This window comes from Eleutherodactylus coqui, chromosome 3 (assembly GCF_035609145.1).
Source record: "Eleutherodactylus coqui strain aEleCoq1 chromosome 3, aEleCoq1.hap1, whole genome shotgun sequence".
In the NCBI taxonomy this organism is placed as follows: Eukaryota; Metazoa; Chordata; class Amphibia; order Anura; family Eleutherodactylidae; genus Eleutherodactylus; species Eleutherodactylus coqui.
The window spans coordinates 150,880,035-150,905,294 of record NC_089839.1 but is presented as its reverse complement, the minus strand read 5'-3'; the positions used below and the strand labels follow the sequence as shown (position 1 = coordinate 150,905,294).

General features: G+C 45.0%; 1 pseudogene; it reads left to right on the top strand.

The window, feature by feature from the left end:
• LOC136620185 (protein polybromo-1-like) overlaps nt 1–25,260 on the top strand; it is a 42,972-nt pseudogene that overhangs the window by 13,351 nt on the left and 4,361 nt on the right.

The following is a 25,260-nucleotide window of genomic DNA, read 5'->3' as shown; positions in this document are numbered from 1 at the left end:
GCGCCCAGGGCACCTCACCACCCGCCAGCTGCCTTTGGGGCGCCCAGGGCCCCTCAGGGCCCCTCACCACCCCGCCAGCTGCCATTGGAGAGCCCAGGGCCCCTCACCACCCCGCGAGCTGCCTTTGGGGCGCCCAGGGCCCCTTACCACCCCGCCAGCGGCCTTTGGGGCGCCCAGGGCCCCTCACCACCCCGCCAGCTGCTTTTGGGGCGCCCAGGGCCCCTCACCACCCCGCCAGCTGCTTTTGGGGCGCCCAGAGCCCCTCAGGGCCCCTCACCACCCCGCCAGCTGCCTTTGGGGCGCCCAGGGCCCCTCACCACCCTGCCAGCTGCCTTTGGGGCGCCCAGGGTCCCTCACCACCCCGCCAGCTGCCTTTGGGGCGCCCAGGGCCCCTCATCACCCCGCCAGCTGCCTTTGGGGCGCTCAGGGCCCCTCACCACCCTGCCAGCTGCCTTTGGGGCACCCAGGGCCCCTCACCACCCCGCCAGCTGCCTTTGGGGCGTCCAGGGCCCCTCACCACCCCGCCAGCTGCCATTGGGGCACCCAGGGCCCCTCAGGGCCCCTCACCACCCCGCCAGCTGCCTTTGGGGCGCCCAGGGCCCCTCACCACCCCGCCAGCTGCCTTTGGGGCGCCCAGGGCCCCTCACCACCCCGCCAGCTGCCTTTGGGGCGCCCAGGGCCCCTCACCACCCCGCCAGCTGCCTTTGGGGCGTCCAGGGCCCCTCACCACCCCGCCAGCTGCTTTTGGGGCGCCCAGGGCCCCTCAGGGCCCCTCACCACCCCGCCAGCTGCCTTTGGGGCGCCCAGGGCCCCTCACCACCCCGCCAGCTGCCTTTGGGGCGCCCAGGGCCCTTCACCGCCCCGCCAGCTGCCTTTGGGGTGCTCAGGGCCCCTCACCACCCCGCCAGCTGCCTTTGGGGCGCCCAGGGCCACTCACCACCCCGCCAGCTGCCTTTGGGGCGTCCAGGGCCTCTTACCACCCCGCCAGCTGCCATTGGGGCGCCCAGGGCCCCTAAGGGCCCCTCACCACCCCGCCAGCTGCCTTTGGGGCGCCCAGGGCCCCTCACCACCCCGCCAGCTGCCTTTGGGGCGCCCAGGGCCCCTCACCACCCTGCCAGCTGCCTTTGGCGTGCCCAGGGCCCCTCAGCACCCCGCCAACTGCCATTGGGGCGCCCAGGGCACCTCCCCTCCCCACCCCGCCAGCTGCGTACCTACCGTCTGGCCTCTTCAAGTTGTCAAACTCAAGTGATGCAAGATGGCTTTGGTTAGAGCTTTGAACATTCTGAGCCCATTGCGATGTCATGTGATGTCATAATAACTGCCAATGTTGTCCTGTGTATCATGGTTAAAGCATTAACCCCTTAGTGACATGGGCTGGACCTAATGATGCAACTTATTTTGGGGTAATTTCATCTCTATTTCTCAAGTCATAGGTTTTTTTTTAATTTTTTTTATTTTTGCTGTGTAAGGTTGACCACCTAATACAGTTTTTTTCTTCACTGCGAAATTCGCAGTGTTTTTTTTCTCCAGGGGCCTATGGGACTTGTCAAAATTGCATTGCGCAAAATCGTGATTTCACAGTAAATTGCGATTTTGCCATGATGCGTTTTTAACATTAGAAAGCCCCATACACCTGGGGCAAAAAAGGAGCAAATTCACAAACGCTAGTGGGTAGTCACCCTAAGGACTTGCTTTTGTTTGGCCATCTGCAGGTGGTAGCATGTTTTGGGTAGATATAATGTATGTTATCACACTTTTTTTTGTTATTTTTTTTGAGTCCTCCATTTCTACAGATCTTATTCAGCCTTCATAGTGACATTTATTGATATCGGGCTGCAGATCCTCCAATCGTCTTCTGTAGGACCCAATTAAAAATGCGTGCGCTTTACTAAATAATTAATTTTCATGTCACTGCACTAAATGTACGGATTGCTCTGCATTATTTCCTCCAGTGAAATTCAACCAAAGAGAAGTTAACCCTTTAGTGACCATACATGTTTTCCCCTCCTGCGTGTCTGGGCTTTAGTCTACATGTCCGTAAAAGCATGCCGGCCCTGTAGAGTAAAGGCCTGAGGTCTGTGCATACGACAGTTCCCTGCTATCGGCTACCAGAGGTACCCAAGATCCTGGAGCTATCGTGTGGGGGCTACGGCATGTGACCCTCCAATTACGCGATTGCCATTATCCAATGGATAGCGGCGATCACATAAAAGTTTATATTTTTTTTAAGCTCCTCCCCCCCTCCGGTCACCTGATCTTTGTTATCCGATGATAAAAGCGATCAAGTAACGTTTAAAAAAATTTTATTTTTTAGGGTAAGATGAGATAACTTATCTAAGGCCCCTGGATTAGACCCCCGATGGGATCTTTATCCGTGGACCTTCCCTGAATTCTGTGCATGCGCACGCCGGCAACATGACGGACACATACGCAGAAGCCGGGTAGGGCCCAGAAAATTTAAAATCCCCTTGCTCCTGACTACCAAAGGTAGCCAAGAGCTTTAAGCAGTGACCGGAGGCCCGAATGAGTGGTCCCCAGTCACGTGATCGGCGTTATCCAATAGTATAAAAAGGCTGTGATCTACCTTAATGCTGGATTCACACAGGGCGGATTTGCCGCGGTTTTGCCGCAGAAGATCGGCCGCGGCAAAACCGCCCGCAGCCGCTAATCTCGGTATTAGCCAGCCATGTGGATGAGATTTCTCAGAAATCTCGTCCACACGGGACGGCTAATCCGCTGCGGGCCCAGGGCCCCTCACCACCCCGCCAGCTGCCATTGGGGCACCCAGGGCCCCTCACCACCCTGCCAGCTGCCATTGGGGCGCCCAGGGCCCTTCACCACCCCGCCAGCTGCCTTTGGGGCGTCCAGGGCCCCTCTTCACTCCGCCAGCTGCCTTTGGGGCGCCCAGGGCCCCTCACCACCCCGCCAGCTGCCTTTGGGGCGCCCAGGGCCCCTCACCACCCCGCCAGCTGCCTTTGGGGCGCCCAGGGCCCCTCACCACCCCGCCTGCTGCCTTTGGGGCGCCCAGGGCCCCTCACCACCCCGCCAGCTGCCATTGGGGCGCCCAGGGCCCCTCCCCACCCCACCAGCTGCGTACCTGCTGTCTGGCCTCTTCAAGTTGTCAAACTCAAATGATGCAAGATGGCTCTGGTTAGAGCTTTGAACATTCTGAGCCCATTGTGATGTCATGTGATGTCATTATAACTGCCAATGTTGTCCTGTGTATCATGGTTAAAGCATTAACCCCTTAGTGACATGGGCTGGACCTAATGATGCAACTTATTTTGGGGTATTTTCATCTCCATTTCTCAAGTCACAAGGTTTTTATATATTTTTTATTTTTGCTGTATACGGTCGACTACCCAATACAATTCTTTTTCACTGCGGAATTCGCATTTTTTTTTTCTCCAGGGGCCTATGGGACTTGTTTAAACTGCATTGTGCAAAAACGTGATTTCGCGGTAAATTGCGTTTTTTGGGTGTTTTTTTTGCGGCGATGCGTTTTTAACATTAGAAAGCCCCTATACACCTGGGAAAAAAAGGAGCAAATTCGCAAAGGCTAGTGGGTAGTCACCCTAAGGACTTTTTTTGGGCGATCTGCAGGTGGTAGCATGTTTTGGGTAGATATAATGTATGTTATCACACTTTTTTTTGTTATTTTTTTGAGTCCTCCATTTCTACAGATCTTATTCAGCCTTCATAGTGACATTTATTGATATCGGGCTGCAGATCCTCCAATCGTCTTCTGTAGGACCCAATTAAAAATGCGTGTGCTTTACTAAATAATTACATTTCATGTCGCTGCACTAAATGTACGGATTGCTCTGCATTATTTCCTCCAGTGAAATTCAACCAAAGAGAAGTTAACCCCTTAGTGACCATACGTGTTTTCCCCTCCTGCGTGTCTGGGCTTTAGTCTACATGTCCGTAAAAGCATGCCGGCCCTGTAGAGTAAAGGCCTGAGGTCTGTGCGTATGACATTGCCCTGCTATCGGCTACCAGAGGTACCCAAGATCCTGGAGCTATCGTGTGGGGGCTACGGCATGTGACCCTCCAATTACGCGATTGCCATTATCCAATGGATAGCGGCGATCACCTAAAAGTTTATATTTTTTTTAAGCTCCTCCCCCCCTCCGGTCACCTGATCTTTGTTATCCGATGATAAAAGCGATCAAGTAACGTTTAAAAAAATCGTATTTTTTAGGGTAAGATGAGATAACTTATCTAAGGCCCCTGGATTAGACCCCCGATGGGATCTTTATCCGTGGACCTTCCGTGAATTCTGTGCATGCGCACGCCGGCAACATGACGGACACATACGCAGAAGCCGGGTAGGGCCCAGAAAATTTAAAATCCCCTTGCTCCTGACTACCAAAGGTAGCCAAGAGCTTTAAGCAGTGACCGGAGGCCCGAATGAGTGGTCCCCGGTCACGTGATCGGCGTTATCCAATAGTATAAAAAGGCTGTGATCTACCTTAAGGCTGGATTCACACAGGGCGGATTTGCCGCGGTTTTGCCGCAGTAGATCGGCCGCGGCAAAACCCACCGCGGCCGCTAATCTCGGTATTAGCCAGCCATGTGGATGAGATTTCTCAGAAATCTCGTCCACACGGGACGGCTAATCCGCTGCGGGCCCAGGGCCCCTCACCACCCTGTCAGCTGCCATTGGGGCACCCAGGGCCCCTCACCACCCTGCCAGCTGCCATTGGGGCGCCCAGGGCCCTTCACCACCCCGCCAGCTGCCTTTGGGGCGTCCAGGGCCCCTCTTCACCCCGCCAGCTGCCTTTGGGGCGTCCAGGGCCCCTCTTCATCCCGCCAGCTGCCTTTGGGGCGCCCAGGGCCCCTCTTCACCCCGCCAGCTGCCTTTGGGGCGCCCAGGGCCCCTCTTCACCCCGCCAGCTGCCTTTGGGGCGCCAGGGCCCCTCACCACCCCACCAGCTGCCTTTGGGGCGCTCAGGGCCCCTCACCACCCCGCCAGCTCCCTTTGGGGCGCCCAGGGACCCTCACCACCCTGCCTGCTGCCTTTGGGGCGCCCAGAGCCCCTCACCACCCCGCCAGCTGCCATTGGGACGCCCAGGGCACCTCCCCTCCCCACCCCGCCAGCTGCGTACCTGCTGTCTGGCCTCTTCAAGTTGTCAAACTCAAATGATGCAAGATGGCTCTGGTTAGAGCTTTGAACATTCTGAGCCCATTGTGATGTCATGTGATGTCATTATAACTGCCAATGTTGTCCTGTGTATCATGGTTAAAGCATTAACCCCTTAGTGACATGGGCTGGACCTAATGATGCAACTTATTTTGGGGTATTTTCATCTCCATTTCTCAAGTCACAAGGTTTTTATATATTTTTTATTTTTGCTGTATACGGTTGACTACCCAATACAATTCTTTTTCACTGCGGAATTCGCATTTTTTTCTCTCCAGGGGCCTATGGGACTTGTTTAAACTGCATTGTGCAAAAACGTGATTTCGCGGTAAATTGCGTTTTTTGGGTGTTTTTTTTTGCGGCGATGCGTTTTTAACATTAGAAAGCCCCTATACACCTGGGAAAAAAAGGAGCAAATTCGCAAAGGCTAGTGGGTAGTCACCCTAAGGACTTTTTTGGGGCGATCTGCAGGTGGTAGCATGTTTTGGGTAGATATAATGTATGTTATCACACTTTTTTTTGTTATTTTTTTGAGTCCTCCATTTCTACAGATCTTATTCAGCCTTCATAGTGACATTTATTGATATCGGGCTGCAGATCCTCCAATCGTCTTCTGTAGGACCCAATTAAAAATGCGTGCGCTTTACTAAATAATTACATTTCATGTCGCTGCACTAAATGTACGGATTGCTCTGCATTATTTCCTCCAGTGAAATTCAACCAAAGAGAAGTTAACCCCTTAGTGACCATACGTGTTTTCCCCTCCTGCGTGTCTGGGCTTTAGTCTACATGTCCGTAAAAGCATGCCGGCCCTGTAGAGTAAAGGCCTGAGGTCTGTGCGTACGACAGTTCCCTGCTATCGGCTACCAGAGGTACCCAAAATCCTGGAGCTATCGTGTGGGTGCTACGGCATGTGACCCCCCAATTACGCGATTGCCATTATCCAATGGATAGCGGCGATCGCATAAAAGTTTATATAGTTTTTTTAAGTTTGATTTGCAGTAGTATGTGGAACAGTGAAGTGCATTGAATTAAACAATTGCGCTCACATTAGTGGTCGGAATTACATAATCCACTAACAAAAAAAAAATAGAACGCAGAATGCTCGCTTTTACCGCGGATATCTGCAACATAGACCCCGTTGTGCTGTATGGTCGCAGATATTCGCCGCAGCCCATACATGATTAAACAGCACAGGAAATACAAACAAACAAAAAGGTGGAGTGCGCATGACCGCCTGTGTGAGAACACAGTTATGTGCAGTACATTATGCCGCCATAAGCTGATTCCACATCCGGCTGTGTGAAGCCGGCGTTATTCAGACCGCTACCTGTAATACGTAATTTACAAGAAGCCCCGGGAACGCTCGCCATTCCTGCAGTTCCGGGAGCAGCTTGTTGAGCGCCTTCTGTGAGAGACCGCCGGACCTCAGCAAGCTTACCAAGCCTCACAGGGCACCACTTTCTACACCCCATCCCTGCCACTGAGGTCAAGAAATACCCCCCAAAAAGCATGGGAGGAGGAGGGATACCCGGTTTTATTGCCCCATGTGCCCATCCAGGCCTCCGTAATTACCCTTGTCCTCGGACATACCACACTGTTTACATAATTACTTTTATCTAAGATTTGGGAAATGCCAGAAAGTAGATGGGATTATTTTTAGGGAGTCCATTTTTTTTCCTGTGTAAGTGGGCAATTGAGCCTGAATGTTACTCAGCTGTGTCTTGAAATCCAATGGATGCTCCCTCCATTATGGGCCTAATCATGTGTCCAGTAAACAGATTGGGGATATGATGGGGGTATTGCAGAACATAGAAGACCTAGTGCTATAAAATTTGGGGTGAGTCTCTCCAGTTTTTCCTGGTTGAAAAAAGAATATCTATGAAAGTGAAAAAAATTTAATTATATGTATTTTTCACATGCTTCATAATTTTGGGGAAAAAACTGTGGGGTAAGAATGCTTAAAGTACACACCTAGATAAATGGGCTAAGGGGTGCTTGATTTCAAAATGGGGTCATTAGTGGTCATTAGTTTTGGCATCTTGATGGCTCTACAAGTGAGCAATTGGGCCTGGAATTTACTCAGTTGTGGCCTCAAAGCCAAAGGGTGTCCCCTCCATTACAAACCTATTCATGTGTCCGGTCAGATTCGGGCTTCAATTGGAATGTTCGTGAACACAGAACAAACGGGGATCCATTTTGGGGTGTAAATCTTCATTCATATATGTGCTGTACAAAAAACAGCTTTTAAAATGACACAATTGCCAAAAAATGAAAATCGTAATTTTTTGCTTCTGCTTTGCTTAGATTTATTCAAATACTGTGGGGTCAAAATACGATGAATTTGTTAAGGGGTCTAGTTTTTAAAATGAGGTCATTTGTGGGGGTTCTCCATCGTTTTGGCGGCTCAAGGGCTCTAAAAGTGGGCTATGGGGCCTAAAACACTTAAGCTAAATCTCTGTTCTGAAAGCCACCCGCTGCTGCTTTTGGTTTGGGCTCCGTTGCTCATACGGACATATGACTAGGGCCACAACGGCTATGTTTCTGAACACAGGACAAACATCCATTTTGAGCTGTAAATCCTCATTTTCATGTGTACTATAGAAAAAAAATGCCTTTAAAATGACATATTAGCAAAAATATGATTTTTTTTTTCTTTCTCCTCTAAATTGCATTAACTCGTGAAAAGAAACTGTGAGGTAAAAATGCTCATGACCCCCCTCAGTGAATACAGTAAGGGGTGTAGTTTTTAAAATGGGGTAATTTGTGGGGGTGTCTATCATTCTGACACCTATGCGCCTTTGCAAGCTTGGCTTGGTGCAGGAAAACAAAGGAAAAACAAAACAAAGTGTTCCTCAAAATGTTAATATTTAATGTTAGGGTGTTTTTCAACCATTTAGACATACAAAATGTAAACGTTTTTCCAATGTGCTTCCAGAATAAAGTAAACGGATGGAAATTTGTATAATATGTTTGCACATAATTTGAGATATTGCAGTTGAAGATGTGATTAAAATTACAATTTTTTTTTTCAAAATTTTTCCAATTTTGGCGCTAAATATACACAAATTGTCAGTCTATTTTTACAATATGTGGCAAAAAAACAATCTTAGAATTACTTGGGTATGCAAAAACTTTACAGTTATGCTATGTTAAAGTGACACATGTCAGAGATTGAAAAAAAAAGACAACAATATTTACCTATTCCTCCCCAATCTTCTTACTGCATCTTCTCCTCCCCGATCTTCTCCTGGCTCCTGCAGTCCGCCGGGTCACCTCGCCTCCAGCCGGCTGTACCCTCTTCTTCCTGTGATGTTACATAGATTCTCGGCATTCTGCTTCCTGCAGGTCAGTGTACCCAGTCACTAGTGATGTAGCATTCACTGCCCAGCATGGAGCGCCGAGCTAATGCAGAGACTGCACATGCACGCTGTTTTGCGACAATAGTGTATGAACACTCGCGGCGAGACAGCGCGCATGCGCAGTCTCTGCATCAGCTCAGCATTCTGTGCTAGGCAGTGAACGCTACGTCACTAGTGACGTAACGTACAATACCCTGCAGGAAGGAGACTACAGAGAATGGACACTCCATAACAGGAGGAAGAGGATGCGGCCGGCTTGCGTTGAGGTGACCCAGGGGGAGCCGCTAGGGGAGGAGAAGATGTGGCAAGACTGATTCCACGTGTATACATATTCAAAAGTGACGTCACTTCTTCATGTGGAAACGTGTCAGACGTTTTGCACCCTTACCGGTGGAGACGGCTCTTCTGACAGTTGTTGAAGGTGTATGGGCAGCTTAAGTGTCTTCATTGATGAGTCTTCAACGTGCTTCTCATCCCTTTTTTCTTCTACAAAGGACGGACTCTGAAATCTACGAGGACTCTGTAGAGCTTCAACAGTTCTTTATTAAGATAAGAGATGAACTTTGCAAAAACGGCGAGATCCTTCTTTCTCCAGCCTTGAGCTACACAACCAAACACCTTCACAATGATGTGGAGAAGGAAAAGAAGGAAAAGCTGCCAAAAGAATTAGAAGAAGACAAGGTCAAAAGAGAGGAGGAGAAGAAAGGTAAATACAGCATGTAGTGGTGTGCAAGAACTCGTGGCCAGGCTGTACACCATGTCATTAGGTTTGAGCTTCATGTCTATAAAGGAGCTACAAGTCCTCTGTCTCTGGAAGTTTTGCATTTAATTTGATGTAAAAAAAAATTGGTGGAATTATGACCTGTGATGAGCATAGTGATGACCACTGCCCAACATGGAGTATAGTGAAAGCTTTGGAGGGCCAGTTATTGGGATCGCCCATATAATCTGTGTAGGAAAACTACCATTTTTGAACGCTTGACTTTTGACTGAGGTTGTAACCCCTCATAAAGGGCCCTAAAACCTGAGAAAAAGAGGGGGCAGATTTGCTAAAACTGTCTAATAATTAGATATTGGAAGTTTACACTGTCTATTCTGTTTACCACCTATTAGTTTAGTATATGCCAAATTTTGCGCCCAAATTTTGGCACAGAATATTGCATTTAGGTCATGACTTCTTACCACGAAGTGACCCCTTTTTCACCTGAAGCAGAGTAAAAAAAAGTGTCTAAAGCACATCATAAATGTGACAGAAAGCATGAAAGACAGTGTGTGGCACAATTTCTACCATAAACATGGTGCGTCTTCAATCTGCTCCAATATATATCTTCATCTTAATGTTGTGGAATACTTATAACACATTAAGTTCGTGCCTGGAGAGCTTGTCCGCGCACACACAAGGGTGTCAGAGGAATGCCTCCACAACATTGCCATACTTCCATGGCTGCCAGATCCCCAGATTTATTTCCAATAGAACATGTATGGACCCATCTGGGAAGCCATCCACCACAGCCTTTGAGCTTACACAATCTACCGCAAATTTGGACTGATATGTCGCAGGATACCATACGAAACCTGTATTCCTCCATGGTCGCCTGTATCACCTCTTGAATCCAAACTAGAGGCGGTACAACAGGGTACAAGAACCTCCATGCCCACCCATATTACATCTTGCATCAAAGCTAGAGGCGGCCCAACAGAGTACTAGAGCCTCCATGCCTACCTGTATCACATCTTGAATCCAAGCTAGAGACAGGCCAACGGAGTACTAGAGCCTCCATGCTCCCCCCTCCCCCACCCCCTTCCGTATAACATCTTGGATCAAAGCTAGAAGCGGTACAACAGGGTACAAAAGCCTGCATGCATGCCTGTTCCATGTCTTGGATCTAAACTAGTGGCGGTACAACAAGGTACTACAGCCTCCATGCCCACCCATGTCACATTATGCATCCAAGCTAGAGGCGGCTTACCGGGCTAATAGAGCCTCCATGCCCACCAGTATTACATCTTGCATTCAAGCTAGAGGCAGCCCAACAGGATACTAGAGCCTTCATGTCCACCGGTATCACATCTTGCATCGAAGATAGAGGCGGCCCAACTGCGTACTAGAGCCTCCATGCCCGTATCTCATCCTGTATCCAAGTTAGAGGCAGTACTAGAGCCTTCATGCCGGCCCATATCACATCTTGTATCCAAGCTAGAGGCGGTACAACAGGGTACTAGAGCCTCCCTACAAGTGTTTAGTTCTCCACAATAAATGATCCTTTCGCTCTGATATTGTAATCACTTACATTTATACCAACATTACAATCACACAGAGAAAGTTTCATTCAATTTCAGCGACTTCTAGTGGAGGGATTACTTTTTGAGAATGAGTGTATATTGCTGGACTATCCTCTGAACAGATCATCAATAAATGGTCGTCTGGGGTTCCCTGCTCAGTACCCTGGCTGATCAGGTGCCCACTGTTAGAGCCACATACATAGAGGTTAGAGCGTAAGCATCTGGCTCCAACCGCTCTGTAGCAGCCGGCGCTCATAATTGCAGGCTCAGCTTAAATTAAAAGTCAACAAGAACTGCGCCTGTAATTACCAGCATTGGCCACCAGACAGGTCAGAGCCAACTGCTTCTGCTCGACCTCTGCGTATTGCGGCGCTGACTGCTGATTCCCAATCAGATCACCCTAAGCAGCAGTCCCCAGCCAACCAACCTCTGATGACCTATCCTGAGGATGTCCTCAATAATATATGTGCGGAAACCCCCCTTTAAACTCGTATTATTATTTTTTTAACCCTCTTTGTTAAGAAGCAGAAAAGAGTGAAGATCCTGGAGGAGGTTCTGGCCAGTCTGGACAATACCGAACCTACAGCCAAGACTGCAGCTTTAAGAACAGCATGTACCACGTTGGGGATTATGTGTATGTGGAGCCCGCGGAGGCCAACCTCCAGCCACATATTGTCTGCATTGAGCGCCTCTGGGAGGACAATGCAGGTAGGAATTTCAGTCTTTGCCTTTCCTTTATTGTATAATATTGTGTATATTTTTGTATTATATTGTATAAGAGAGGAAAAAAAGTAACATGAAGAGGATGCATCGTTTGCAGTAAACCTAGATGATCAAAATGACTCTTTTAGGAAGCACTGATAGTAATTGATGTAAGGCCATAACATCTGTGGCTTCAGCTTCCCAGGTAAGCTGGCCATACACACAAGACAGCGGTCAGCCCAGCGTGGGTTCGGCCCTCACTTATTGTCATTTGTATGGCAAGCTTTAACTCTAATATGCCACTTTACATAAGATGTCAAAGAATCTTGGTTGGAGGAATGGTCATATGTACACACACATAAGATTGTCCGTTGATCCGACCATCGGATGCTTTTTCTGGTGTATGGTTAACTTTAGCCTGGTGACAGATGACTGTATGCCGGCCGCACATATGTGCCTGTAGGACGGACAAGTGTCCCGGCCTGACCAGAGCTACAAGCATCATAAGTTCCTGTGATGCTCGGAGTTCGGATCAAGAGACCCGCCGTCAGGCTGGGATATTTGTTCGTGATTACAGACCCATAAATGTGGCTTGAATATGTCCGCCTGTCACAGGCCTTGGTGTGTTCGCTGACGCAAGTTGCTTCATGCACAAGGGGACACGTGGTTAAAAAAAAAAAAAGTGGGTTTGAAAAATGTGATAATATTTTACTAAATTGTTATCATTGTTGCAGACCAAATGTTAACCCAGGCCCAATCATCCCTAATTGGGTTACATATCAAACTAACGGTTACAAAGCCTTCTAAGAAAAACGGAATATACTTGTAAACGTTGTGACCAAAGTACAAAAAGGACAAAAGGCACCTTTTATTTTGCAGGTGAGAAGTGGCTGTATGGCTGTTGGTTCTATCGTCCCAATGAAACCTTCCATCTCGCCACTCGTAAATTCTTAGAGAAGGAAGTGTTCAAGAGTGACTATTATAACAAGGTGCCTGTAAATAAAATCCTTGGCAAATGTGTCATCATGTTTGTGAAGGTAAGAGTTGTTCTCACTGTTTTTTTTTTTGGGGGGGGGGGGGGGGTTGGAGTAAAAATGTTGCAAAATTTGGTGCAAGGCACACGTGTACAAAAATGTGGTGGCTTTTTCAGTGCAGCACTTACCTGAAAAGGAGGTGTGGCTTGTTGGGAGGGGCGTCGCCACCCCAGACCGACACATTTATGTATAGTCCCTTTGTGACGCGGCCCTTTTTTTCCCCATTTTCGTTATTTCCTCCCCCCCTTAAAAAAATCATAACCCCTTTTATTTATCCATCGACGTCGCTGTATAAGGGCTTGTTTTTTGTGGGACAAGTTGTATTTTTCAATGGTGCTATTTAATGTACCAAATAATGTACTGAAAAACTTTTAAAAAATTCTAAGTGGAGTAAAATAAAAAATAAAAAAAACACATTCCATCATCTTTCAGTGCGTCTTGTTTCAACGGCGCACTACCTGCAACAAAAGCGACATGATAGCTTTATTCTATGGGCCGGTACGATTACTACGATGCCAAACTGTATACATTTTTTTTTTTACTATAATATTTTATTCTTTTTTTCTTCAAAGACGTTTAATTTTTTTCAATTCTTTTTTGCAGTCATCTTGTGTGCACAATAACTTTTTTATTTTTCCGTCGACGTAGTTCAGCGATGGCTCATTTTTTGCAGAATGTTCTGTAGCTTCCGTTAGTACTAATTCGGAATACATACAACTTTTTGATCTCTTTTTATTGTGTTTTTTCTGGGAGCAGGGTGACTGAAAAAGTGCATTTCTGGCGTTCTTTATTTTTTTTTCGGACGACGTTCACCATGCGGGGTAAATAATGCGCTACTTTGATAGATCACACTTTTACAGACGCGGCGATATCAAATATGTATTTTTATTTTATTATTTAGACTTTTTAATTATAGATATTGCAAAAGGGGGGATTTAAACTTTTTATTTAATTTTTTTTTTTACAATTAAAAAAACTGTATTTTTTTTCCCTTTACTTTTAACAATGACTACAATGTGCGATACTTTGATCGCTCCTGCAGTATGACGTAATGCTATAGCATTATGTCATACTGCGTTCTGACAGGCAGCCTATCAAGCCATTCCCCTTTCAGAAGGCCCCCGGCAGCCATGACACCTGCATGGCTCCCCTGATCTCACCGTGGGGGGGGCCGTACGGGACACCCGAACAGTGTTCAGGGGCTTTAAATGCCGCTGTCAGAACTGACAGCGGCATTTAAAGGGTTAATAGCCGCGACCGGCCAAACGGCCTAACGCGGCAATTGCAATTGTAGTAAACAGCTGACGCCCGCGCTGTATGCAGAGAGGTCGCCCCCGCGACCTCTCTGCATACATACCCCGACGCTCCAGGACGTAAATGTACGTCCTGGAGTGGGAAGGGGATAGTTTATACCAAAAACTAACTATGCCAGAAATGTACTCCAGCTGTCCTACATTTCTGTGAAAGCGCACGGAGGAGTCAGTAACGCCTAAGATGTGAAGAGGCGTGCACCTTTTAATCTATGTGCATATTGTACGCCAGCAGAGTTTAAGATTAGCATTAGAAACACTGATTTTTATAAATTTACCCCATTGTGTCATCCATGTTCGAAGTCTAAGCTGGTGCTGCTCGTGAGTTTCTGTGGTTCCAAGTGTTTTATTACCTGTTTGTTGATTTGTGTTCATTTTCTAACTGAACAGAGATGAAGATGTGTACGTGTGCGAGTCCCGGTATTCTGCCAAAACCAAATCCTTTAAGAAGATTAAGTTGTGGACAATGCCGGTCAGCTCCGTGCGCTTCAGGCCCAGGGACATTCCTCTGCCCGTTGTGAGAGTGGCCTCGGTATTTGCACATAAAGATAAGGTAGATGAAGATGCAGCCTCAGAAAACATGGAGGACACAAAGGACGAGGATATCACGATCTGCTTGGAAAAGGTTAGATTTCCTCTGCATTGGTGTTCAGTTGGCGTAAATGTGTTTCATTACAACTGCTATCGTTTTTTCAGTCTTTCTCATCAATGGATCAATTTTTCTTTTCTTTCTAGGATAAGGAAGATGTTCCTGTTGATATGCCCAATGGGGAACCTGGTTGCCACTATTACGAGCAGCTTCGGTACAACGACATGTGGCTGAAGGTTGGAGATTGTGTGTTTATAAAGTCACATGGCTTGGTTAGGCCAAGGGTGGGCAGGTAAGGAAATCTGTTTTCACACTGGTGCGTAAAGTGGATAAAATGACCATTGTTGTAGTTCTGTATGCAATTTTGAACTTTTGTTAAATTATATACATTTTTTTATTATTATTGTTAGCCGTTTAGTCATTCGCTACCCTAAAGGCGAGCTCCCTCCGTGTTTTTCGTTTTGCACTGCTTCTTTCAGTTGTCTGATATTCATGCCAGTATCAGCTTTGATGGTATCAAGCCAATTTTATTCTTTAGCGGCCAGGTCGTCTTCTTTTGTCGCTGATCAGTCCAAGCATTATAGATTTTTCTAGTGGCTCTGCTTGCATTACATGGCCAAAATCCATGAGCCTGAGTCCGGTCATCTTGTCCTCCATCAGCCTGAGCCCATTTATTTTATTTTATTTTTTATTAGAAGCTATAACCGCTTACCAGTCATATTTGAAATTTAAAAATCCCTCCTGCAAATGCCACTTTTTTTTGTAGAATTTTAATTTATGTCTCAAGTAAATATAGTTGGCACATAACTCGTCTGCCTTAAATGCTGCCCTTAGTGATGTAGTGAATGCTAACTTTAAGGACCAGAAAAAAATATTTCCATCTTGTTCCACCAGTCATAACTTTTTTTTTAAAATCTTGTAATTATATGTAGCTACATGAGATCTTGTATTTTGCAGCACAAGTTGTATTTTTTGACAATACAGATACATTAATTATTATTATTTTCTTACTAATAAAACATTCTGTAACAGAAAAAAATATTTTTTTTCCTTTAAAAGTTAAGTAACTGGGTTATAGAGTTAATAAAAGCCTATTTAAGTACAGAAGGTTGAAAAGATGAACAGGTGCTCATTTAACCTCTCCTTTTCTGGGGATAAAAAAAAGACCTGCATGTGTGACAATCAGAGAGCAAGTTTGTTCTCTGATTGAAAAGTGTGGTTGATAACATGGTCAAAAGCCTATATTACTTCCTTTTATGGGATGATCTGAAGCCTTTAAAACACAGGCTGGATACTGACAGATCCTTTCTCCCTCCCTGCTTGTTTTCTGGTCTCTGCACACCTGAAGTGACAACTGCAAGATTAGTACATGCAGCTCTCTCTTCAACCTGCTCTGCATCCGCCTAGAACTGGGCTACTGCTGCTGCTTTGGTCTTACTTAAAAGTCAAGAGACCAATACCACAGTGGTAGCCCCATGCTAGGCAGATATACAGCTGTTAGAATAGTACTTTTCTTGGGCAAAACTGTTAGGTGTCCAAAAGGCTTCTCCAATGACTATAAAGGAAAAATAACTAGAGGATATGTCTGAACACTCACTAGCAGGACTTGCATTGCATACAATTACCATGTAAAGGACTACAGTTCCAATAATTATTTTCCTCTCTCACAAGCTGTGCCTCTGTACTCGGGATCTGTGGGGGTCTCAGCAGTGAGACCCCTACCGATCAGCATGTTATCACTTATCCTGTGGACAGGGAATAACTTGTAATTGTGGTACAACCTCTTTAACAGTTGAAAATGTGGTGTTTGGTCAGAGTCCATGGAGCTAGTCCCAGCATATATACCAAAACATTGTTAAACATTCACTTTTTTTTGGTGGTAGACAAATTTCTGAAGGCGAATACGCAGGTTTATCCTTCATGTAAATTGTTCTATATCTCCAAATCTGAACTTGGCATAAAAGATTTTAATCACATTTTGTAATATTCTACATTTTTAGAATCGAAAAAAATGTGGCTTCGAGATGGAGCAGCCTATTTCTATGGCCCAATATTTATTCATCCCGAGGAGACCATTCATGAGCCAACCAAGATGTTCTATAAGAAAGAAGTGTTCTCGAGTAACTTAGAAGAAACCTGCCCCATGACCTGCATTTTAGGTAAGTGTGCCTGCTTTCTAGGTACAATCAGGTACTTGTACTAGAGTTTCATTATATCAGAAGTTGAGATTTAACGCAGTCTTCCAGTTTTAAACTAAAATTTGACTATACCTTTCTGATGTATAGTCAACCTACTTAGTGTCCTCCTTAGTGTCTGTTCTGCCTTCATTCCTAGACTCTGGCCCTCTGTTCCACTTCCAACAACATCGCCGCTACTTTCTCAGACTTACTCATTTAAAATGCCAAAGAAAAGTTTAAGACCACACACACTCTCCACTGCCCTTGGATGGACCAGCTGCAGTTGGAAACCTATGATGAGACTTGCAGGGTAAAACACAGACGAGATGGCCCACCTGAGGATAGTGGATCTGTCACAAGTGTCTGTTTTATTTTGAAAATCAATTTTAAAAAATTCTATGCTTACCTATTCCTCCCCCGTCAGTCTATTTACCCTTTTAAATAAAAAATAAAATAAAATAAAACAACAAAATCTGCTCAACAGCATACAGATGATGTCACTTCCTGCAGGAGCGAGGTCCAAACTTCTTGTTTTAAGGTTCCCAGTAACGCGTCAAGTCCCAGAGCACGAGATCTCATGTTCTGACCCGAGTGCCATTTATTATATTAATCCCTTACTGCTACAGCCCTTTGCTCTGTCGGCGTGGAGGAGGGAGCGACAGCCTGCAGGAGGCGAGTATTGATTTTTTTTCTACAGTGTATTCCCGGCATATAAGTCGACAGTCGGGGTCGTCTTAAATGCCCAGTCGTCTTATACACCGGAAAATACGGTATTTATTTTCTGTAATTTAAAATGCTTTTTTCTTTTAGTCTTAACAGAGGACTTGAACTTGCGATTATGTGATTGCTTATGTAGTAGACTGCAATACGACGGCGTTGCATTATACTTATAATAGACAAACCATCATGGCAGACCTTCAAAAGGCCCCTGGCTGCCATGACACCCCAACAGCACCCTGTGATCTCATGGTGGGGGTGGGGCATTTGGGACATTTCTAACCTGATCAGGACATTTTAAATGCCACTGTCAACATTTACAGCAGCAATTAATGGGTTAACAGCTGAAACCGGAATGTTTGAACCCAGCTGTTTCTGCAAAGAGCTTGGTCATCGGCATGCTGTTTTTTGTGGGGGGGGGGGTTGTGGGTCATATTAAAAGGAAAAAAAACTGAAAAAAATGAGGGGTTTACTATTTAATTCTTAAAATATAATGGTCATTCACTTTGTCTTGGCCGGTCCGGATTATAAATGTCTGTTTACTTCTATTTGCTTGTTGGTTGCACTGATAATTTTGGTGCCACAGGATCAAAATCCTCATTAATAAGAGTATCTAATGTTTTCTTGCCTTTTCTAGGAAAGTGCGCGGTTTTATCTTTCAAGGATTTCCTGTCTTGTCGTCCAACTGAAATTCCTGAAAATGATGTACTACTGTGTGAGAGTCGCTATAACGAGAGTGACAAGCAAATGAAGAGATTTAAAGGGTTAAAAAGGTTTTCCCTGTCCGCCAAGGTTGTGGATGATGAAATCTATCATTTCAGGTAAAATACAACTATAACTTTGTTGCTGGGTAGATTTGAAGTGAGCATTGGTAGATGTCAGAATGTCAAATATTTCATTACCATGAAACCCCCTTGATCTGGCGCCCAGAATTCCTGTAATGGTTTCAGGCTACAAACACAAATGTAGGAGGATCAAACCTCAAAGCATTGGGTCACCATTCGCTATGACCCCAGTAGTAGTAATGTTATCTGGTGGTTTACATCTAGTAGTTAAGGGAGATGGAATAAATCCTCCACAGTGCCACCTATTGAAAGGCAGCATTCCTTCGAGTCAAAGTGGGACTTTTTATACAAGTCTTCTTACAATGACTGGGAATCAAATTTTGATTCCCAGTCATTGTAAGAAGACTTGTATAAAAAGTCCCACTTTGACTCGAAGGAATGCTGCCTTTCAATAGGTGGCACTGTGGAGGATTTATTCCATCTCCCTTATTTGCATATTACCCAGAGGAGCGTGCGTGGCCATTTGAGTCTCCTCACTTAGTTTATAGTTGCTCTCCCTAAGGAGAAAAGAGCGTTTCTGACATCTAGTAGTGTAATGGACCCTACTCATTTTTTTTTTTATTCAACTAAACTAGTCAGAAGAAAGTAATAACCAAAAATCTCATAATCAACCCAAATAATAAAATAAAAATTGCCATTACCTGAAACTGCTATTGACTTCACAAAGGAAAACGATCAAGGGATTATGAATTTGACATTAGAATCAAACTGGGATCGTGTATCATTCTGGTCCTGAATGGACCATGGTCATGTTCAGCTGGTGCATCATCTACTACCTTGGCTGTGAGGGAGTGATGTAATTAGCAATTAAAGGACTACTTCGGTGAAAATACATTTTTCCATCTCTGCCCCCCTCACCTGATTGCCTGTCCACTCTGGAGGTTTCCTATGTAGAATTGTAATCCTTTCCATGCAGTGTAGACTTTTACTTTCACATCAATCCCATGATACATCAGCAGAGCATTGCATGAGCAGCTTTAGACTGTATTATTACATTCTGCATTCACCTAAATAAGCTGCAGACCATAATATACAGTCAGAAGATGAGCTGTCATCTCCTTTATTATAACTGTGTGATCATCATCAGTAACTGTGATCAGTGTATCCGTGTCCCCCTGTAAGCAGTATCAGTGATAGTCCATGTAATAGCATCACACAGCCTGACTAAAAAACTGAGCACTTAAGCCCAAGTAGATCAGAGCTGGTCAGAATATAGATCACATGACCACCTGAGATAAAAAGGGCCAGGAGTTTCGGACAGAAAGGAATAACTGACTAAGGTAATACTAGCTCACTTATATATACTTGGGGGATAGCTGCATAATGAATGAATAATTAAAATCACCGGAGTGGCCCTTTAAATGCCAAGAGCTGAATGGTTATAATTGTTATATTTTCCATCTAATCCCACTGGTAGCTACTAGAAGCATCCTCCCGCCGTTCCATGTAGTTACTGAGGGACCAGCACTAGTTCAGGGGATCTGGTGCTTCTAGGAGGCAAGGATTATTTACAGTCCATTGGTCCTGTTTCCAATAGTGATTGTAAGTGCTGGTATAGGGGGAATTGGAGCGTTGTATCCAGCTTTATTAGTGTTTGTGCAAGTGGCACTAATTTTAGATGTCATATATTTCTACCTGTTTGATTTGACTCTTTTCATAATAGGTAGGTGCAAGTAAGGAGACACTTACATGAACCTGGTGCTGAATCTTAACACCTAGAAAGGGGTATTTGTTAAGGTATAATAGGTAGAAATAGTAGGGATTGATGGCAAATCTGTATAATTGCAATTCTGCTTGTTTTCTTAGGAAACCTATTGTTCCTCAAAAAGAGCCATCTCCACTATTGGAAAAAAAAGATCCAAGATTTGGAGGCAAAATTTGCAGAATTGGAAGGTGGTGACGATGACATTGAAGATATGGGAGATGATGATGGAGAGATGTTGGACGCCCCAAGTCTTCCACAACTTCAAACCCCCTTGTCTGGTGAATTAGATCTCATGCAATACACTCCTCAACAAGTAAAGTAAAGCTAGTCTGGGAGAATACACTAATCTACTCTGTACCCAAGCAGTGTTGATGGGTTTATGTTGTTGAGAAGTACATACAGCCCTCATCAGGCTTGCACTTTATGTAATGTCCAGATACCATACAACCAAAACTTCAGACCAGGTTTAACTTATCTTTATCCCCCAGGGCCATAAAGTGGACTTAAAGGGGTTGTCTCACGCCGAAACGGGTTTTTTTTAAATTCAATAGCCCCCCCGTTCAGCGCGAGATAAACCCGATGCATGTGTTAAAAAAAAACGGGTAGTACTTACCCGAATCCCTGCGCTGCGGCGACTTCTTCCTTCTTCTTACTTACCTTAGTAAGATGGCCGCCGGGATCTTCACTGTGCAGTCCATTGCCGATTCCAGCCTCCTGATTGGCTGGAATCGGCACACTTGATGGGGCGGAGCTACGAGGAGAGCCGCCCCATTCAGAAGACAGAAGACCGCACAGCGCAAGCGCGTCTAAAATCGCCATAAGAGGCGATTTTAGATGGATCCATGGAGGCGGGGACGCCAGCAACGGAGCAGGTAAGTGAATAACTTCTGTATGGCTCATAATTAATGCACAATGTATATTACAAAGTGCATTCATATGGCCATACAGAAGTATATAACCCCACATGCTTTCATGAGACAACCCCTTTAACATTAAATATTGGAAGTGATATGGTTCTATGTTTTATTCCCCCTGTTAACTCATTGTGCAGGTAACATGTTTATTGTTTGTCTGTAGTGCTCACACTGAAAATGGACAACGCTTATGACTAGAATTGTTTAAGTGGGATTTACCATTTTTTGTTTTAATGGGGTTCTGTACTTGTGTAACTATAGCTCAAAAATTATGACCAATATATACTTTTTAGTTCTCCTTCTGATCTGACTATACTGGTGCATATTATGCTTTGCCCTAAGATTGCCGTGGTAGCATCAGTAGAGTAACTCTTCTGTGCATGGACATCCTGTCTTGATTTAGCTACCATAGTACCCCGAGAGATAGCTTAAAGCATATTTGCACTTTCAGATGACTTTTCAGAATAAGCTGCAGTGTGTACATGGAGAATAACACTATATGTTCGACCATTATTTGACTTGCATTCTACATTTTTCCCAGTTTTTCTCTCTGCAGGCCTCCTTGATTTAATGGGCTAGTCTCTCCACAGACACCTCTTCTATGTAAGAGCTCTGCTAAAATTGGCTGATTATCCCGATCCGGCTCATCAAGTTATCTGCAGCAGTTTACTTTACCAAACTTCTAGAGAATCTCCCTAGTGGGTGACCTATAGTGTTATAGATGTGGCTAATTAGATGAATAGCCCGAGTCCACCATAGTGAGTGTCACTGCTTGTTAGCAGAGTCCCCACCATTCAGGACCCCGGAGTGGAGAGCCACTAACGCCTCAATACACAAGTGCCTCTGAAGTAGTCGTGAACTTTTTAGTTTCTTGTAGTAACACAGCTGGAAAGGTACATTATACCAGATTTGGTTTTGGTGGATGGATTAAAAAAAATCCAAGTGAAAACCACTTTGGTCCAGATAGTCTATCATTCTGTACAACTAATGAAGTAAAAAGGCTTTTCCATTTTCCGTGTGATGCGCTGTCATTAGCACGGTGCTTTTTGCTCATGGAATTATAAGTTGGGGCTCCATGTTTGTTGCAGAGGCTTTGCCGCTTGGACTGAATAAAGAAAAGCAGCAATACCACGTACATACATGTTGTGTCATCGCTCATGCAATTCCCTGTCTGAACGTAGAGTTTTTATTTTCTTACAAATGCAGAATTTTTTTTTGTTAATCCTTTTACAATTGGTGTTTTAAAACACTAAATCAGGCCACCGCACAACCACAACCAAGCTCCCCCCGATGTACCGACGACCTGACGCCAGGAGTCAGGCTGCCCTCCCCTCCCTCATTGACGCAAGGGGGAACCCTAACAGAGGCAGAACCCACTGAGACACCCAGTGACAAACAAACGAAAGATGGCGAACCAGGGGAGACAGTGGACAGCAAATTACCCAAACAATTGTTAGACAACGGAAAGGTAAATTTTGAGAGCCAAGGTCAGGCCCACTATTGTTTTCCGGTATTTAGATGACTAGTAGTCTCTTCTTTCTGGGGTGGGAGGGCCGATTGCGTGGTATTGCTGCTTTGTCGTGGCTGTGCTTGCAGATCTGCTGAATGTCTTCCTAGCTTGTTGCTTTTTTTTCCTTTATGTGTCTCCATTTCCTAGATCTCATCTAACATAGAACCATACCGAAACTGTCCACTCTCTAACCACAGATCTAGCCTAAGATTGTCTGGTGTTGGCAACAGCCACCAAAGAAAAGGCTTTTCCACTGGGTTTCAGTAATTCTAAATTCTTATTTTCTATTTATATATAAAGAGTCGGGTTACTTTTTAGAACATTTTGAACAAAATATCTAACGTTTTCTCCATTTTAGTCAACACCAAAATCTGTCAAGAACAGCACTAAGAAAGAAGGAGGCAAGAGGAAGATTAACATGAGCGGTTATATCCTTTTCAGTAGTGAAATGAGGGCAGTTATAAAAGCTCAACATCCAGACTACTCTTTTGGTGAACTTAGCAGATTAGTAGGAACTGAGTGGAGGAACCTTGAGGCCACAAAGAAAGCCGATTATGAAGGTAAAATATGGATCTGATTCCATCTCGACCTCCCTTCAGAATCCACCTGTGCAGACATCCATGCTATAGATTTAATCAACACAAGGAGGTGCCATCATAATCTCTGATATCCCTGACCTGTTTACTAATTGCATTCAAGCCCTTAAAGACGCGCACCCCCTCCCCTTTCATTTTTGTTTTTGCTTACCCCCTTTTAGAAGACCATAACTATTTTTATTTATTCATTGACGTACCGTCCCTGTCGCCCCTTTCCCTGGAAAATGCGCCCCACCTTTTTTTATCAGGATGTTGTTAAATATAAGCCTCCCCCGAAAATAAGCCCTAGCTATACTAGGTTCAAAAAAAAAAAGTAAACATCAATACTCACCTAGTCATTGGCATCCGTGTCCCTCGCACTGCTCTTCGGCGTTGCAGCAGGCTGCAGTCCTCAGCGCTGACAGGATTTTCTTCTGGTGACTGGGCTTTAATCCCCCGCCTCCGGGAAGAGAGCGCTGTGATTGGATCAAACGGCAGCCAATCGAAGCCGGCGGTTGATTATTCACAGCCATTCAGTGTTGGTTCATCCAGCAGCTGCTTTGATTGGCTGGCACTTAATCCAATCACAGCGCTTGCTGGAGGCGGGGTACTCAAAGCCCCGTCACCAGAAGAGAATCTTGTCAGCACTGAGAACTGCAGCAGCGTGGGGACCAGGGCGAGGGACACAGATACCAGCGGCTAGGTGAGTATTGCTTTTTTTACCTCATTGCTTATACTCACTCAGCCGCTGGCGTCTGTGTCCCTCGCTCTGGTCCCTACACTGCTGCAGTTCTCAGCGCTGACAGGATTATCTTCTGTTGACGGCGCTTTGAATCCCCTGCCTCCAGTAAGCGCTGTGATTGGATCGAGTGCCAGACAATTAGAGCCAGCCCTCAAAGAACCAATCACAGCGCTTACTGGAGCTGGGTTATTTAAAGCCCTGTTACCAAGTGAAAAGAATCCTGTCAGCGCTGAGAACTGCAGCAGCACAGGGACCAATGCGAGGGACACAGATGCCGGCGGCTGGGTAAGTATTAGACACCCCCTGAAAATAAGACACTGTGCCTTTTTTTTTAGGCAAAAATTCATATAAGACGGTGTCTTATTTTCAGGGAAACAAAGAAGCTGTATGAGGGCTTGTTTTTTTGCGAGAGGAGTTGTATTTTTCAATGGCACTATGTAATGTACCGTATAATGTACTGAAAAACCTTTTAAAAATTCTAAGTGGAGTGAGATGGAAAAAAAAACTAATTCCGTCATCTTTGGGTGTGCCTTGTTTCTACAGCATACATCCTGCAACAAAAATGATATCACTTTATTCTATGGGTCAGCACAATTATTTTGATACCAAATTTATGGGGGTTTTTTTCTTTTGTTTGCTGTAGTATTATTTTTTTCCAAAGATATTCTATTTTTTTTTTTTTTACATTTTCTGCCACCATCTTCTGATAGTCCTAACTTTTTTGTCTTTTTCTGTCAACACGGTTGTGCGAGGGCACATTTTTTGAGGGACGTCCTGTAGTTTCTATGGGTACCATTTTGGAGTACATACAACTTTTTGATAGCTTTTTATTACATTTTTCTTGGAGACGGTGTGACCAAAAAAGCGCAATTCTGGCATAGATTTTATTTTTATTTAACATTTACCGTGCGGGGTAAATAATGTGTTACATTGATAGCTCAGACTTTTACAGTTCCCATAGGGGACAAGAATTTCGATGATTTGATCACTCCTGCAGTATGATGAAATCCCATAGCATTACATTATACCGTGATCTGGCAGGCATTCTATCAAGCTGTTAGAATTGATGGTGGCATTTACAGGATTAACAGCTCCGATCAGCAGCGCTACTTATCGGAGCTGTTGTGGACAGATGTCTGCTGTAAGAGTCAGCATCTGCATTGTATGGAGCAGGATCGACCCCCGATCCCTTCTATACAAACCCCAAACATCCAGGACGTAACTGTATGTCCTGAAGCGTTAAGGGGTTAAATATATCTTACCTACCCAAAAACATGTTGTAGTCAAAAACATTGACCTAGCGCTATACCTCTGTTCTAGCGTCCTATATTGAAAGAACAGTAAGGTACTTGAATAGGACTCATGGATGCGGTTGCGGTACATGATAGTATGGCGCAGAGGCCCCCGGGGGGTCTTAGGACATTGATTTTAATTTTGTGCTGTGACCCCTGTAAGAAATAGAGTCTAAAACCCAATTGCAAAGTTGAGGAGTAGCATGTGTGAATCAGAAAACGATTAGCAACCGGAAAGTACAAAGTGGTTGTGAAGAAGTCTCAGGTAGTCTGAAAACTCCTTCAAGTATTTACATTTTTTGTCTAGGGTATTATACAATAATGGCTTTTACCACAAGCTCCTAATTCATTGTTGAT